Below are 18,607 nucleotides of genomic sequence, written 5' to 3'. Positions count from 1 at the left end.
AGGCCAATAAGCAGGGGATGTAAATAGGGTTATGAGAAAAAAGTAAGTAAAAGAGATGAGCGAACCTCAGGTATGCTCGAGTTCATCCGAACCTGAGCGTTCTGCATTTGATTAGTGGTGGCTGCTGAAGTTGGATAAAGCTCTAAGGTTGTCTGGAAAACAAGGATGCAGCCAATGACTATATCCATGTTTTCCATTTTCGCTCGGAACATTTTTACATTCCAATTTTAAAGCAGGCAGAGAGTTTCCCATCTCTTGCCAGTGATGATGAAGCTGGTTATCTCCATAACGCCAGGGGCCTGGTTGAGGTAAAGAACTGGGCCAACCAGCCAGCCCTCTTCATCATGTCACTGAGACAAAGAGGGTAAGGAAACTTGTGTTGGAATGAACGAGCAAGGGACTATGAGACTAAGGGCCCTATTCCACCGGACGATTATCGTTAGCATAATTGTTAACGATTAACAATCTCAAACGACCGCTATTGCGAAAGACCTGAAAACGTTCACTCATTTCCATGGAACGATAATCGTTACTTATGATCGTAATTGCGATCGTTTCTTCTTCCGTATTTATTCGCTATTGCGTTCGTATCTATTGCGAACGACCGAACGATGTCTTATTCAATGCGAACGATTTGCGAACGAGCAACGATAAAAATAGGTCCAGGTCTTATAAAGCGATCAACGATTTCTCGTTCGGTCGTTAATCGTTAACTGCATTTCAACCGAACGATTATCGTTTAGATTCGAACGATTTAACGATAATCTGAACGATAATCGTCCGGTGGAATAGGGCCCTAACACTAGCATTGGGATATCAATGCATAACAATGCAGGAAAATGTAACATTTATAGACTTGTTCTGCTACAGATAAGGGGAGTTAAGTTAATATCTACTGATATGTCCTTATAGTGAACAAGGACCTAAGAGTGAAGGTAATTTTCTTACCTTAATCTTCGGTGCCATTTTCTGGAACTTTGTACTTTATTTAATATGTAAATGAGTTGATTTGGTGCACTCGGAAAGGGACTGCCATTTTCAGTTCACCCATCTGACAGCCAGCCCGCCCATCCCTTCTAATGAATATTGGAGTGGCGCTCTGCAGTGACGTCACTCATTTCATTATGTCTCGGTGTACCCTCACCCAGTGCACTTAACTACATCATTTACATCGAATGAACTATGTGAAAACACTGCAGAGGATCAAGGTAATGGGGTTGTCTTATATGCCAGGAATGGTTACCAAATGCAGTGGGGGAGCTCGAAAACGTCAATAGCTGCATACCCGCCCTACGTGGTGACCACTATTAGCGCCGATGCCTGCCTTGCAACCCCCTTCTCCCTTAGGAAACAATGAAAAAACCAACAATCCTACTCAAGTGTCACCCGTTCCCATCAGTGTCTCTTTCCTGGCGGCTGTGCGTCTTCTCTGTCATGTTCCCAGCGCAGGCAGCATGGTACAAGTCCCCGCAGCCTGTCATTCACATAAAACTCTCCCAGTAGCCAGGCCTCTCCTGCCGTGGCTGCTGAGAAAGAGGAGCTGCCAGGAATAGGTGACAGGTGACTTAATGATTTGCTTTTCAATAGGAGTCGGGTGGGGGGCTGGGGGGGAGGGGCTTTTGTGCGGGGGGGGGGGGGGGGTCATCCCTAATAGGGAGACTACACTTCAGGCTCTCCTGGACCCCAGCACTCCTGCCTCTTGCTTGGGTTAACCCTTGCCTCACGGCAGCAGGGCTGCCCAGCTGCAGCTAGTCAGCCACTTCTAAATTATAGTCTGTAAAGATTATAATTTGGAAGTGGGTGATTGGCTGCAGTTGGTAAACCCTGCTGCGGTTAGGCAGGCGATAACGTTTTCCGCCGTATAAGAGAACTTTTGAACCCCTGAAAAACTTCTTAAAAGAATTGGGGGTCATCTTATATGTCAGAAAATACGGTATGTGTGTGTGTGGGGGGGGGGGGGGGGGGGGGTAAACAGGACTCTTAGGCTCTCTCTATGAATCCTGCATTTATGTCATTTATTAACAGGAAAAGGAAAAATGAACTTATAGAAAACTAATTATCACCTAGCAGAGTTGTAGGTCTTTGAGATAGATAGATAGATAGATAGATAGATAGATAGATAGATAGATAGATAGATAGATATTTTAATTTTATTGATTACTTGACCTTGTGGCTTCTAACGGACCTTAAAAATCCTTACAATTTTTGGGACAGGGTTGTAAAAAGCAAAATCAACTGTAAATGTCTAATACAAACCAGCTATATAGTGGGAATGTTGCCCTGAAATTTGCAGCGGGATATCCAATATTCTGATACCTCATTCACATATATTGTACTGAACTCTAAATACTTTGTAATCAGCACTAAATCCACCATGTGTGAACACGTTCTTACAGCTTAGGTGAACTGTGTTGTTTGTACATGACACCAATGTGCAGTGTACTATTGTACTTACTATGATTATATGATTACATATGCAGCATTTAGAAGCCATCAGCGATCATTGATGAAAATAAGTGTAATATGTATTTAAAAGCACACTCCACATCTTCATGAATAAAACAAAAAGGAACAGAACAAGTGACAGGTGCGCTTTGAATAGGATTTCTACCTAAAAGTGAAGAATTATCTATAATGATGCATTCCCAATTTAGCTTATTTGTCAAGCGGTGTATAATTTATAATTCTATGCAGTTTTGTTAAGGTTATATTTGTAAATTACCTTGGTAACAGATCCACCTACCACACTGTCCAGGACATTCTACAGAGTCCATAGATGTCTTACTTATCTCACACCTCTAGAGAGCACCATTAGAATTCATGTAATAGTACACAGAAATCATGCTGGCAGGTATAAGGAGAAAAAAGCAATGCATAGAAAAATATGTACAACAAATGCTTGTACTAGATCATAGGTCACCACCTAAAATTATCCTTATGGCAATACATTTTCATAAAAATGTTACACAGCACTGCAACTTTTTTCTTTTTTTATTTACATACTTAGAGGAAGCAGTTTGTGTTGCATTATTAACATACATGCATCTACCATTTACTTAAATACATTGGGGAAGACTAATCAAACATGGTGTAAAAAAAGAACTAGCTCAGTTGCCCCCGGCAACCAATCAGATTCCAGTTTTCATTTTCTAAAGAGTCTGAGGAATGAAAAGTAGAATCTGATTGGTTGCTAGGGGCAACTGAGCCAGTTTCACTTTACACCATGTTGGATAAATCTCCTCTATTGTGCCTTGTTGACAGACTTTGAGAGGAGGTACATCATTGGACAGATAGAGGCGGGATGGTGATTTCCCACCATCTACGTCATTCTGACCAAATTGTTAGGAGATGTTGGGAACAGTGGTTACATGAGGACACACACACGTGGCAGACAGGCCAAATGAATACATAGTCCTCAAGAAATAGTCTTTTTTGCATGATTGACCATACCTATAGTCAGTTCTATAAAAAAAAAAAAAAATCACACAGTATGGAAATGAATGAGTTGCTTGTGCAATTGCATGGCAAGTCATGACTTTTGGATATTGGATAAACCCTTGCTTCCCCTTGAAACAACCCCAACAAGAAACACAGACTATGAAATTAAGAAACACACTTTTTGGTGTTAAGATGGCCACAGCTTTATTTAAGTCACAAGACTAAAACAATCACAGTAGTCAGGTGAAGTGCTACGTTATTGGGAGTTACAGATACTGTAAGATCCAACTGTCTGACCAGACAGCAATAAAGGGGGCAGCACTTTCTGGCTGCTAGTCTTGCAGAGCCAGTACACTTTAATGGCACTAATGACCATACTAAAGAACCTTACTCCTGTGCCTGCCCCTGGATGTCGTTACCATTATGACATCCTTAGGGCTCAACCTGTTCAACACCATTAGGTTTAACATCCTCTATGGGCTAAAATGAAACCACCATAATATTTTTGTTAGTATTATTATTTTTAATATTTTAGACTTTTTTGCACACTTAACTTAATGCAATGATTTAAAATCCAAGCAAAACTATAAAAACTGTGCAAAACAAAGCTAATCACCATGCACCATGGCTTTAGGACTGCCCTTCCCTTGGACTTAAAAGGTTAATGACAAACTGTAACTTAAAATGAAAATAAAATCAATGTTGTTATTGCACATCTGGTACCATGCATAAACAGATCAGATTTACAATAAGACCTGCATTCCTTCTCTTGCAAAAAGAGAATCAGTAGTAGAGTAAAGATTTAAAAAAAAATGTGAGGGCTCTGGAGCGTGCTTTATAGCATATCAACAACTCAGGATGTACGGGTACGCCCTGGGTCGTCTAGTGTCAGGCGGCGAGGGCATACCCGTACGTCCTAGGTCATCTAGGGGTTAATGTAGCTTGCTCATTTCAAAGCCATGGAGCAGCATCCATCATAGCTCCCTGCTTTGCTTAATGAGGATGCTTTTGGTCCATATGCACAAATAGGGCAGGAAACCCTCATATTTACTTTTTCCATTTACCTGCATTATAAAAATATATATATTATATTCTATGAATGTCTTGTAAATCATCTTTATTCTGTGTTTGCATCTGTAGTGGTGCCTCCATGCTGACACAGTTATTAGTACATTAGCTCTAGTATACCTGCATGACATGAAAAAGTTAACTCTGAGCTCTATTTAGTGAGTATATATTACAATGTATATCCTCCCAATGTCCCTTTGGAATTTCTTCCTATGTCACAAATAGTTCTGAAAGATTAAAGGGGACATATTCCCAGATGCATGGTGCTGACGGGTTTTTATTTTTCTGTTTCTTTCCATGTAAAAAATTTCTTGAGATATTCCAGTTCTCACACTGGGCACTAGAACAATCACAGGAGGAGGACAGGTGATGTATTGTATAACTCACTAGTCAGTTTTGCCCTCTCTGTTATAAGACTATGTAATGGAATTCAGTGGGAGTGTCTGGCTTCGGAACAAAAGATAGAGGCAAATGTAACAAGTCCAAGGGAAGGAAATACCCAGAGAGTCCACCTTATCCCAGATCAATGTCTGTACTCAATATAGATTTAAAGGGGCTCAGCTGAGATCAGAATATTGTAGAGCAATAATTTGCAGCTGAAGTCACATGTCCAAGTCAATGTGGACCAAGAATTACAGACCGTGTTGTACCTAAACCATGAAAGGATGGAAACCGTAAGAAATCGGTGAGGTCCATAAGACTTATTTTTTTCTTTTAAAATTAAAGTGTACTGTACCTGTCATGTTGACCTGCTGCCAGATCAGTGGCAAGTTCCTTTGTTAAAACAGAAAATTGGGTCTCTTTGGATAGCGACACACAAGGAGACCGTAATGCAAGCGACCCCCATTGGATGCAGTTTTGCGCACATTAGGGTCCCATTATGTGATGTTATCCAAGGAGACCAAACTTCCACTTTAACAGAGGAGCTCGCCTCTGATCCGGCAACAGGACAGCATGACAGGTACACTTTAAAGCAATGGACAACCACTTTAACAATTTGTACCACAATCGTAATGGTTAACGTAAGTAATTATTAGCTTTATTAACCAATTAATGGGTAGCAAAGTAATTAAAGGTCACCTATATCCCTAGTACCCATGGGTGAATTCTGTCTCTGGATACAAAGAAGGCTCTGAACAAGATGCTCTGGTGGTACATGAGACTTGGGAAAGATTTGCTTTCCTTGGGTCCATCATTGAAGCCATTATGTCGCTTTAGTCAGGTCCTTAGACAAAGGTTTCTCATTCCGGGTTATATGTCAGACAGATTTGAAATATCCAATGGATTTTTAATTTACTAATCAAATTCCCAGTACGGGCTATTAGGGAGTGTGAATTAATTCAGGGCATTAAGGTGAGATAGGAACATGGCAGCAATACTTTATATGCAGATGAGAGACTCGTGTCATGTACAGGCACTTTACCTTCTCTAGAGATCTTATAAGAACATGATCAATACTGTAGGTTCTCTGATCAACTAAATGTGTTTAGGTTTTTCTGTAATTGAGGAAAAGTTTGGACATATTATAGAGACATGTCCAAAATCTTTACCGGTTTGGGTCTGGGTGTTTAGACCCCCATCCAACACTAGGACAGGAGAAGTGGCCAGCTGAGTTTTTCTCCCCCCTGCTTATCACTCTCCCCATCTCACTCAAGGAAATGGATTCTATAGTAAGTCTACAGTCTCTTGAAGGGAGAGAAGCAGTCATCTAGTTCTTCTCCTTGCTCATTCTAGCGATCAGTAGGGATCTGAACACTCGTATGCTGGGTGTTTCCATGACATGTCAGAAATTTTGTTAAATGACAGTAATGGTTTAAAATATCAACTTATGCCAATATATTTACCAAAAGCAGATCTAATATATGGGCAAATAAAAGAAAGGTGTATCTAATCCTAGACTGGGAATGACTTTTCACAATAAGGGATCCTTGTAACTAATATTTTGATTACTTTGTAAATTAAGGTCAGTTTGAAGAATAGTAAACAAGACTTAATACATGAGGAAGAGACTCTCATGGGTGACAACATCAGTACACTCTTGTTAAGATGTCAATCAAATGTTCTTTACTTTATCCACACAATTCCATTTAAGACCCCATAAGGCATCGCCAGTGTTTAAATTTATCAAAGCATTTAAGAAATCCAGAGTGCAAAGAGCGGGCAAGACTGGCTTAGGGATATCTAGGAAACATTGTGCCTCTAGCAGAATAAGACCGCTCTGTGTACTATGTAAGATAGCATGCAAGCCTTGACTGATATTGTATTTTAAAAATATCAAGTCTAAAGATTGAAAGTTAAACAAACATTAAAAAAAATTCTAGATTTTCAGTCCCAGCTTTGGAATCATACAGGGATTAAAACCATGGATCAAATGTTTGACAATGAGACCATTTGCAGATTTTGAACAATTAAAGAATCATCGGCTTAATCATGTTAATTAGTGATGAGCGAATAGTATTCCATCGTATAGCTATTCGCAATTCAATTGTGTTTGAATATTTAACGATAACACAGTAAAAATTCAATTTGCCCTTCCACCCCTCCTGGTGCTTTTTTCCAGCAAATAAACACGCAGTGGGGGAGGGACAGGCACTAGGAATGGGAAGGACTTAAAAAAAACCCCTCTAAATGTGACTGTTTGGCTAAACTATGTCACCTCCTGAATATAAGAATAGTGGATTTCAGATTTGTGTCGCTTTCTGGTTGGAGCTAGAGAGGGACAGACTGTGCCAGGGAGAGAAAGCTTTTCAGTGAAGTTAGGTAGGAAGGGACCCCCAAAAGCCCTTATTAGGCTAAACGTATAAAAACCATATATTTTAAAAGTGTTTTGAGACAGGCAGTGTGTTAAGACATCTACTGATAGTGTATATGGCTGTACACTGTGATTGCAGGATAATGGCTGTTATTTTGCTTCTACTGAATTGCGCAGTCTGCATCCTGTAAAGGAGTTGAACGGCTCTTTCATTTTATTATTGTAAAAAACAAATTTATATCCGGTATGCGGCTATGTACTGTGATTGCCGGATAATACCTGTTATCCTGCTACTACTGATTTGTAGTTATCGTTAATTTTCATTATTTTGTATTCTACACGGCACCTGATTAGAGATGAGCGAACCGGTTCGGCCGGTATGGGATCTGGTTCGGATTTTTCCAAAAATCCGAGTCCGATCGGATTTGGATTTTTGGAAATCCGCTCCGATTTTCTTTTCTTGCTTTCTAAAAAAAGAAAGCAGGAAGTGTTCCGGGCGGGAAAAATTGCTTTCCCGTGATGCCCGGAACACATGTAATCAGCAGGGATCTTTCACTAGCCCACCCCCTAAGTGACGTCGGTATTGCCTTAAGAGGAGCGGTCACATGACCGCACCACGCAGTCTGCACAGAGAGAGGAAGGAGGTTGTTACTGGCTGCAGTGCACACAACTCGTGATTATCAAAACGCTGCTGGTGCTGGTACTGCTGTTGTCAGGATGGTATCTTTGCAGAGCATTATGCGCCCCTCGGCTCGTGCTGTGCGGCCGAGAAGGCGCTTATATTCTTGTCTTCTGTTTCTGTGTATTTGTTTGCAATGTGTGAACACTGGTTTATATGTTGGGAGACACACCCGACTTCACCTGCTGAGTTCTGTCTGGCCATGTCTGGGTTAATCTGTGTTTTGGTTCTGCTGTGACTGACAGGTCTTCCTGCCAGTGGATCTGTTTTGTTCTCAGGTGTCTGTGCTTGGAGTTCAGGGGGATGGTCCAATTATGTTCTTGATCAGAACCCTGGCCTCCTACTATATAACTACCTCAGTCTCTGCACTCATTGCTGGTTATTGACTTAGTCTCTGCCTGCTTGTGGATTCTGATTCTTTGCATCTCCTGACTACTGCTTTGTATCTCTGACCTCCCTTGCTTGCTGCCTGCCCCTGATCATATTGCCTGTTTTCTGATTTCGCCTTTGGATCCTGATTTTGTGCCGACTGTTGTGACCCGGATTGTGGACTTTTCTTCATTGTGTTTGTCTGTCTGTTTTGTATTTGTGTCCCACCTAGCCAGTGCAGGGACTGCCGCCCAGTTGCTCGCCGCCATCTTAGGGCGAATAGTGGCAAGCAGGTAGAGGACAGTGGGCGGGGCTGAGCTTAGGGCTCACTGTCTTGTCTTGTCCTGCTGTCTGGTTCCTAACAGCTGTTCTGTACTACAGACTACTGAGAAGATAATGTAGGAAAGGAAAGATTAGGAAAGCGGAGAGGAGAAACATCTAGTGATTGAGAGAGAAATATAGAGAAGGCGAAAGATAGATAGATTAGGCATAGGACAGCAAAGGGTGCACGGAACAAAAACGTGCTGTACAGATATACAAGTCCTATATTTCTGATGTGTATATCATATCTGTCTTATCCTGACAGACAAAAATACCTGGTGCAGGGCCTTAACTGGAATCCAGGTTGACTACTGGTGTTCCTGCCCTTGCGTCCATGTTGATTACTGCTGCTCCTGTACTGGCCTCCGTGTTGGCTCCTGCTGCTCCTGCCTGGCCTCCATGTTTACTATTGCTGCTCCTGCCTGGCCTCCATGTTGTCTACTGCTGCTCCTGCCTGACCTCCATGTTGACTAATGTTGCTCCTGCCTGGCCTCCATGTTGGCTACTGCTGCTCCTTCCTGGCCTACATGTTGACTACTGTTGCTGATGCCTGTCCTCCATCTTGACTACTGCTGCTCGATTTAGGGTGCCTTCACACCTACCGGATCTGCAGCGGATCTCACTTCTGCAGATTCGCAGCAAGATCAGCTGTGGATCCAGTACCATTGATGCCTATGTTAGCACATACTTGTAGCGGGATTGATATCCCGCTGTGAGTATGTGCTTTAACCCCCTGCCGCCCACAGCCCCACCGCTCGCATCAGCCCCGCCAGCGGCATCCTCTATCCCCGCCCCATCATCCCCGCTACCCGCATCCTCCTTCCCACCCCCCCATCAGCACCACCGCCCGCATCCTCCATCCGGGCCCCCCATCAGCACCGCATCCTGCAGCCCGCCGCCGAGGGCATACATTATCTGCTTCTCGGCGCGGCTGCAGTGAGGCTCCCGGTCCCACTCAGCCAATCAGTGTCGCCGTGCGCTGATCGGCTGAGCCGGGAGCCTCACTGAAGCCGCGCCGGCGAGCAGGTAATGTATGCTCTCGGCGGCGGGCTGCGAGAGGCAGGGATGATGGAGAATGCGGGCAGCAGGGATGATGGAGGATGCGGGCGGCAGGGAGGATGGAGGAGGTGGGCTGCAGTGCTGATGGTGGGGGCCGGATGGAGGATGTGAGCGGCAGGGATGATGGGGGTGGGGATAGAGGATGCCGCTGGTGGGGCTGATGCGAGCGGCCGGGCTGATGCGCGCGGCAGGGCTGTGGGCGCCAGGAGGTTAAAGCACATACTCACAGCGGGATGTCAATCCCGCTGCCTAGTATGTGTTAACATAGGCATCACTGGTACTGAATCCGCAGCTGATCTCGCTGCGAATCCACAGAAGTGAGATCAGCTGCAGATCCGGTAGGTGTGAAGGCACCCTTATGGAATATTTCACTATTCGCTCATTTCTAATGTTAATAAATGCTCTATTGTTATATAGAGCTGTGAAGTCTGATACAATGCTTGGTGATGGAATGATGGATACTCTAAATCACAGGTGTCAAACCTGTGGTGCTCCAATTGTTGTATAACTACAGTTCCTATCATGCCTTGTTTTTTGCTGTGCAGGGATGATGGAAAGTGTAGTTTTGTTGGAGAGCGTAGGTTTGACATTTGTGCTCAGAAGCATGGTGGGTTTTCAAAAATGGTTTAGCTTTTTTTCTAATATATAATTTACATATAATTTTTTAAATAAATCAGCAATCCTGTTTTTTTCGTTTACACAGTTCACCATGTGGGAACAATAATGTTATTGTTAGGAACCGGACAGCAGGACAAGACAAGACAGTGAGCCCTAAGCTCAGCCCCGCCCACTGTCCTCTACCTACTTGCCACAATCCGCCCTAAGATGGCGGCGAGCAACTGGGCGGCAGTCCCTGCACTGGCTAGGTGGGACACAAAGACAAGACAGACAGACAAAACACAATGAAGAATAGTCGACAGTCCGGGTCACAACAATCGGGCAGCAAAAGTACAAAATCACAATCCAATAAGCAGAGTCAAAAAACAGGCAATATGGTCAGGGGCAGGCAGCTAGCAAGGAAGGTCAGAACACAAGGCAAAAGGGTCAGAGAAATGACAGATAATAGCAGAAACTCAAGCAGGCAGAGACTAAGTAAATAACCAGCAATGATATCCCAGACTAAGGAAGTTATATAGGAGGCCAGGGTTCTGATCCAGAACATCATTGGACCATCCCCCTGATCTCCAAGCACAGACAGCTGAGAACAAACCAGATCACTGGCAGGAAGACCTGTCAGTCACAGCAGAACCAAAACACAGATTAACCCAGACATGGCCAGACAGAACTCAGCAGGTGAAGTTGGGTGTGTCTCTCAAGGTGAGCAAAACCAGTGTTCACACACTACAAAACAAAACACAGAAACAGAATGCAAGAAAATCAGCGCCTTCTCGGCCGCACAGCATGAGCCGAGGGGCGCATAATGCTCCGCAAAGATACAGTCCTGACAGTACCCCCCCTTTTATGAGGGGCCTCAGGACCCTCACAGGACTCAACCTCACTTAGAAAATTACCATCTGACTCCCATTCATCAGAAGACGAGTCCATGGCATGGAGAACAGGCTTACTGACAGGACGAGCAGAAGAACATGATAAATTTACATCAGATACAGGCAAATAAGGTACAGCAGAACTAGAAACATTTATTTCGCCGGAGGGTACCTGTGCGCCCAAGTGACTTTCCTGGGAGTCACCTGAACGCTGATGATCTGAGTGCTGGTTTTCTTGCCGCTTGGGACGCTTGTGGCAGAAACTGATGTAATGGCCGCTGTCACCACAGTAGTAACATAGACCGTTGTGTCTCCGGTGTTCTTGCCTGGTCCTGGCGTCCAATTGTCCTAGCTGCATGGGCTCGTCCTCATGAATATCAGGGATAGCAGCAGAGTTTTTGACAGAGCAGGGAACAGAGGTCTTAGAAGGGTCAGAGCCTACTCTCTCCCTATGTCTGTCACGGAGCCTACGGTCTATGCGAATAGCTAAATTCATGGCCTGCTTAAGGGTGGAAGGTTATGGATGCCCTGTCCAGGCATCCTTAATGCCATCAGACAACCCCTGCTTAAACTTGCACCTAAGCGCAGGATCATTCCATCCGGATGGAACGCACCACTGGCGGAACTCGGCACAATATTCCTCCACCGGTCGCTTGCCCTGTCTCAAAACTGTCAACTGCCTCTCAGCTGCTGCTGCCCTGTCAGGGTCATCATAGAGTAACTCCAATGCAGAGAAAAACTGATCCACAGAAGACAATTCCGTGGCATCTGGAGGCAAAGAAAAGGCCCACTCCTGCGGAGGTCCTTGTAAGAGTGACATAATAATGCCCACTCTCTGGCTCTCATCCCCAGAGGACCGGGGACAAAGTCTAAAAAACAACTTACATCCCTCTCTGAAGATTCGAAAGGCCTTTCTCTCGCCTTTGAACCTATCAGGAAGCTGCACTGGAGGTTCTGGGGGAACAGCAGCAGATAGCATGGCATTTTGGCCCAGGAAAGACTCTACCTGCTGCACCCGTTGCGTAAGGTCCAGAACAAGCTGGTTGAGACTTTGCATTTGCTCAACCAGAGCTTTTATGGGGTCCATAGCAAGGTGGAGAGAGATAAGGAAAAAAAAAAAAAAAAAGTATGGCTGATTATTCTGTTAGGAACCGGACAGCAGCACAAGACAAGACAGTGAGCCCTAAGCTCAGCCCCGCCTACTGTCCTCTACCTACTTGCCTCAATCCGCCCTAAGATGGCGGCGAGCAACTGGGCGGCAGTCCCTGCACTGGCTAGGTGGGACACAAAGACAAGACAGACAGACAAAACACAATGAAGAATAGTCGACAGTCCGGGTCACAACAATCGGGCAGCAAAAGTACAAAATCACAATCCAATAAGCAGAGTCAAAAAACAAGCAATATGGTCAGGGGCAGGCGGCTAGCAAGGAAGGTCAGAACACAAGGCAGAAGGGTCAGAGAAACGACAGATAATAGCAGAAACTCAAGCAGGCAGAGACTAAGTAAATAACCAGCAATGATATCCCAGACTAAGGAAGTTATATAGGAGGCCAGGGTTCTGATCCAGAACATCATTGGACCATCCCCCTGATCTCCAAGCACAGACAGCTGAGAACAAACCAGATCACTGGCAGGAAGACCTGTCAGTCACAGCAGAACCAAAACACAGATTAACCCAGACATGGCCAGACAGAACTCAGCAGGTGAAGTTGGGTGTGTCTCTCAAGGTGAGCAAAACCAGTGTTCACACACTACAAAACAAAACACAGAAACAGAATGCAAGAAAATTGGCCGCACAGCATGAGCCGAGGGGCGCATAATGCTCCGCAAAGATACAGTCCTGACAGTTATATTTTAATAGATCGGACAATTCCGCATGCTATGATATATAATTTTTTTTATATTTTTATTTTTATAATGGGCAAGGGGGTATTTTAAACTTTTATTAAGGGGGGTTTATAAGTTTTTTTTAATACTTTTATAAACAGCGATCTATGCATAGAGCCTGCCTGAGAGCAGACTCTATATATAGATCGCCCATCCGACACGACGGAGGTAAATTGCTTACCCCCGCCTGTCTCTACAAGCGATCAGGACCCCTGCAGCATCGGTCAGTGACAGGAGCGTAGCTATGAAGAAAGAGGTGGACACCACAAAAAAAGATGCTTTATACTTTAGAAAGGGTGCCGCCTACTACCCTATGAAAAAAACTGCATGAATTGAGGAAGGAAAGGGAAACATAGGGTATAAAAGTGAGGCACACACCTGGAGTATGACACAAAAATAGCTTTGTTGATACCGGGCCGGCTACAAACAAATTAAAAACATCTAAAATTCAAACAACGGCATCCTCCTAAGATACAGGAGGTTTCTCACTGCTACACATGTAAGCTAAATGGGCTATGAGTGGACTAATGTAATAAATAAAAAAAAATCATACAATCAATAGGCATGGTGTATGATATCATGAACATCATACCACCTCAGAATGTCTAGTACCAATGTAGCAGAGAACCAGATACCCCACGTGTTTTGCCGCTCCCCGGAGACTTCGTCAGGTGTCAGCACTTGGTATGTGCAGCAGGAACGTATATCTACATATTGCTGATGTGAAGGGGTTGATTAATGTTAATCGAGCATGCTTGGTCAATTGGGGTGTTCATGGTGCTGAGGTAAAGGTGGCCATACACCTTCAATAACTGGACCGCCAAATATTTGTTTATCTGTCAGTTATATCCCCTGCCCGCTACTGAAACCTAGTACTTCTTTTTTTTTTTTGTAAAATTTTTGAATATTTTGTCCCTTGAAGAGATTTTTGTGCAAAATATACAAAAATTTGAAGGAAAAAAGTTAATAGGTTAAGGAGACACCCTCCACTGTTCCAAGAAGGGGGTATCTGGTAAAATGCTCAATTCACCCTTTGATTTTTTATGGGGTTCGTTATTGATAGGCGCCTTTTTTAACTTTTAGATTAAGAATAGTGTTGAGCGAGTGCTAAAATGCTTGAATGCTTGTTACTCAAGTCAGGCTTTACTTAGTAAAGAGAACGCAAGTATTTTAGTGCTTGCTCAACACTATTCTTAATCCAAAAGTCTTAAATAGGTGCCTATGAATAATGTAGTTTTAGCTCATTTATCTGAAAAGAGAAACAGGTACCCATCCTTTTATCAATTTTTGTTACTATTTTATTGTTCCCCATCTGTTTTTTTTTTCTTTTCCCTCCCTCTCTCTCTCTCTCTTTTTAGGAGTAAGTTTAGTTGGTTGCATTGTGTTTTTCTAATCAAATTTTCAAAAAAGTAACTGTACAAATTAATAAAATAGATGCTTTGCTGTATATACTGGGGCAGAATGCGCAGGGGGATCTCATTATTAGATGGTGCAATAATTGCATGTTTATTTTCTGCTGGAAACCTAGATAAGGCAGTATAGGAACACTATGCACTATAAACACAGACAAGGCTCTGTATGCATCTCCACTGTCTCTTGGGGAAGGTAGCTGACTCCATCGTTTTCAAGATACTATAATAAGCTGTGACAAGTCAATTGACTTTCTATCATTTCAGCTGCCATAAAGTATACATACCCTGCCACATTATCTATACAGACAATACAGGAATTACCTTTAATATAGTTACACAAAGTGAAGTTCTAAAATATAGATAGATAGATAATTTTCAGATCTACTGCCAGAGTTGGGCTAAGTGGACGGTTTCAGCTGAGACAATATGTCACTAGAAAAAGAAAGAAGCAGGGACTAGTGGGAGTGAGGAATCTTATGTTAGGTGAGTATAGCTATTTATTATTATTATTATTATTATTATTATTATTATTATTATCATCATCATTTTTCTAAAATAGCGCCTCTCTTTTAATAGGATTTTCCTGGTATTGCAGGTCATGCCTGTTCATATAAATTAAAGTAATTACTTGTGATGAGCGAGTACTAAAATGCTTGGGTGCTCGTTACTCGAGACGAGTATTTCCCGATACTCGAGTGCTCGTTTCAAGTAACAAACCCCATTGAAGTCAATGGGAGACTCGAGTATTTTTGCAGGAGAATCAAGTTCGGTAGACGCAAGGTCGTGTGAAAACCTGTCAACCTCAGAAATTGATGGAAACACAACGGAAATGGACAGGAAACAGCAGGGGCAGCGTGTATGCATGTCTCTGAGGCTGCCTAATGGCATCATTATGCCTAATTCTGTGCAACAGCCTGGTTAAAGCAGAGGGACAGCAATGCATTCTGGAACCTGTACTACTGAGTATCCTAAACGTAATTTTTGTCAACTCCATTTCCTCACTCTCCTCCTCACTTTGAGTGTCATCCATGACAACAACCTCACTGTCTGACAACCGGGTCTCATCGTCATCATCAGACATCTCTTCCAACCCCGCTTGCAAGTCCCCACTCTCATCACCCACTGACTGTGTGAGCTGCATAGTTTGGACATCAGGACAGATCGACTGCTCCAGTTGCTCTAACTTGGGGAAGGGTCCAGAAAAGAGTTCCTGGGAGCATGGTGGTGGTGGTGGATCTGAATCCCTTCTTTCCCTGGACGGGCCAGGCTGTGGGGAAGGAGGCTGAGCTAACGTCTGGACCTAGATACACGCTGTGATACCCCCTTACAATGAGCAGTGAAGTTTTATAAAGGTGTACTACAAATCCCAACAATACAGTGTAGTACCCACTAGTTTAGGGGGGGCTGTACGGTACAATGTGGTAGTGGCTGGACCTAGACACACTCTCTGACACCCCCAGTCCAATGAGCAGTGAAGTTCTATGCAGGTGTACTACAAATCCCAGAAATCCAATGTAATACAGCAGCACCAGTACACTAAGCACTTCTTAGGGGTCTGTATGCAACACCTAATGTCACCTTTCTGCCAGCAGCCGATCACCCCAGTGTGTTGCTGAAATCGCGGTAGCAGCACTGCAAGTCCCAGTCAGCATCTGTAGTAATACTAGTAAAAACACTTTTAAGCCCTGAAAAGGGCTGTTTGTTTATATTGCTAGTATATACCCTGCCTACTGGAACCCTAAATCCTACACTGACACTCTCCCTGACCAGCAGCAGCTCTGTCCCTGATCTCTCACAGCATGAGTCTGAAGCAAGCACTGCCGGCGCCGAGTTTTATATGGCAGGGTCATCTGATCTGGCCAACCAATCGCTGCTATCGACATGTATGGGTCCCACATAATCGCAGGATGTACCAAAGAGTCTCCTGCATGGTTATTGGCTGAAAAATAGCGCCCAAACTTACAGGAAACGGATGATAAGATTTTCTTGAGTATCGTAAGATGCTTGTCCAAGTAACGAGTACTATCGAGTACCAAGCTCGGACGAGCATGCTCGCTCATCACTAGTAATCACACAACAATACCAGACACAACCAGAAGACATAAAGGATTCTGTTTTTACAGAAAAACAATGGAGGTTTTTTTCTATTCTAATCCAACCTTCTTAAATTGGCTTCCCATAAAATTCTCCCTAGTGTGTTATGATATAGGGAAATGAGATAGTCAGCATGACGGAACAATGTGATGGCATTACATAAGCAAAGGAAACTAATACAAGATATAAATCGCTTTCATTGGTAGTTACCAGCTATACTTAGTACTCAGGTGACATGATCCATACCAGCTTAAAAATAAGTCTGTGGTTTATTGTTTATGCAACCTATTTAGCGGCTCTTTCAGAGAGTGGGATTCTCAGACTCCTAGACCTATAGATAGATTTTACAGTGTGTCATAATCAATCTTGTGACACGTTGCTTTCGTCTAGTCTAAAGGCTACAGCCATAAATACATGCACGGACAAGTGTGGATATGTGGTTAATCCCAAGATTGTCGCCATTATAGATATACAGTATAGGGGCTCATCACTAAGCCTAAAAGTTTGCAGTACCTGCTGCATTAGTTTCCTGATTGACCCCTGTTTTTCATTCTCATTATGTATTTTATTGTAAAATCTTCTAACACTTTCCTATTACCTTTGTTCTGGGCGCAATTCAGACAAAATCATCTAGGGGCTTCTTAATCAGAGCGGGAGTAAAGTCTGTAACTAATATAAGAAGCAATAAATAACTGATCATTTATATCTGAGAATTCCCCGACTCCTTTTTACTTAATTGGACATTCTAACAAATTTATAATGAAAACCACGGCTACCGCTGTGCGTTCCGTGATGTCTGTTCCCATGCAATTAAGTATTAGGCTAGACGTATAGCTGAAAAGTTATTAACAGCACCTAAATACATATATAATAAAAAATGCAATTAATAAGGTTAGAGGAGGTGTTAGAGGGAATCTCGCACTATGTTAAACAGTATAAATGGATAGTTGCTCCTCTTGCTTTAACCGCACTGATATTAGATGTCCCTGAGTTGTCATCTTGTGTGATGTCTTTTATTATTCAGCTGTTTTGGAGTTATCTTGGTCTCCTGTAAGGGTGACAGATGCTGGGTGACAACAACCACTTATGACAGCTGCTAATCTGCCTATAGAAATTGTCACCCAGCTTACATTGGACTCTGAATGCCATAGGTCCAGGGCCATATTTACTAAATCTTACTACTACACAGTTTTTGGGAATAATATAATATAAAATTAATAGTTTTATTAAAGGGGTAATCCAGATTTTTTTTTATCTACTAGCATCAGTGATTTATACAGATTTGTAAATTACTTTAATTAAAAAACAAAAACTCAGGTCTTCCAGTCCTTATCAGCTGCTTTATGTCCTGCAGGAAGTGGTGTATTCTTTCCAGTCTGACACAGTGCACTCTGTCCATGTCAGGAACTGTCCAGCGCTGTGGAAAATCCCCATAGAAAACCTCTCTTGTTATGAACACAGAGGCATTGAGGAGTGAGCGAGAGGGCACTCCTAATGATTATAGTCGATACTACTGACAGGTATAGGGGCACTTGCGGCAGTTACTGGTTTGCTGTTTATTGGAGGGCACTAAGCTGCATTGTTTGATGGCACTAGACTGGCATGGTTATGTGATACAACATGCCAGTGGGGTATTCTCCTGGTATTTTAGCGGGCATTTGTCAAGTAGGGAAGTGAACATACAACAAACAGACATATATGTACATAAATACACAGAGGCCCCTTACCTTAAACTCTTTCATTACTATAGAAGAGCGGCTGAGGATTGTTGATAGGCTCTCTGTTTTCTGATTTATTAGCTCAGGACTCTGGGGCTGTGGCAGGATCCCTGTGTACAGATAGATTTATTATTGGCAGCACTTCTGGGAGCTCAGTACCCCCAGCATCTAGATTTCACTTACACGTCATCAGCACACACCGAGGTTTCTGCTTGTTCTTCCTCTGAGCTGATGATTTATAATTCTGCCACTGCGGGTCCTGAGCTCCCAGAAGTGCTGCTAATAATAATCTGTACACAGGAAGACTGCCGGTGTCTAAAA

The 18,607-nt window shown here is 43.1% G+C and overlaps 1 long non-coding RNA gene across 1 annotated transcript in view; it reads right to left on the bottom strand.

Moving 5' to 3' along the window:
• LOC138796787 (uncharacterized) overlaps positions 1-18,391 on the bottom strand; it is a 193,070-nt gene extending 174,679 nt beyond the window's left edge. Inside the window, exon 1 of the long non-coding RNA XR_011363819.1 lies at positions 18,296-18,391. This is a non-coding gene — a long non-coding RNA (uncharacterized lncRNA). The remainder of the gene's footprint in view (positions 1-18,295) is intronic.
• Positions 18,392-18,607: the final 216 nt, after the last annotated feature.

The sequence above is a fragment of the Dendropsophus ebraccatus genome, chromosome 7, assembly GCF_027789765.1.
Source record: "Dendropsophus ebraccatus isolate aDenEbr1 chromosome 7, aDenEbr1.pat, whole genome shotgun sequence".
Classification (NCBI taxonomy): Eukaryota; Metazoa; Chordata; class Amphibia; order Anura; family Hylidae; genus Dendropsophus; species Dendropsophus ebraccatus.
This window is presented reverse-complemented; position numbering and strand designations above follow the sequence as displayed.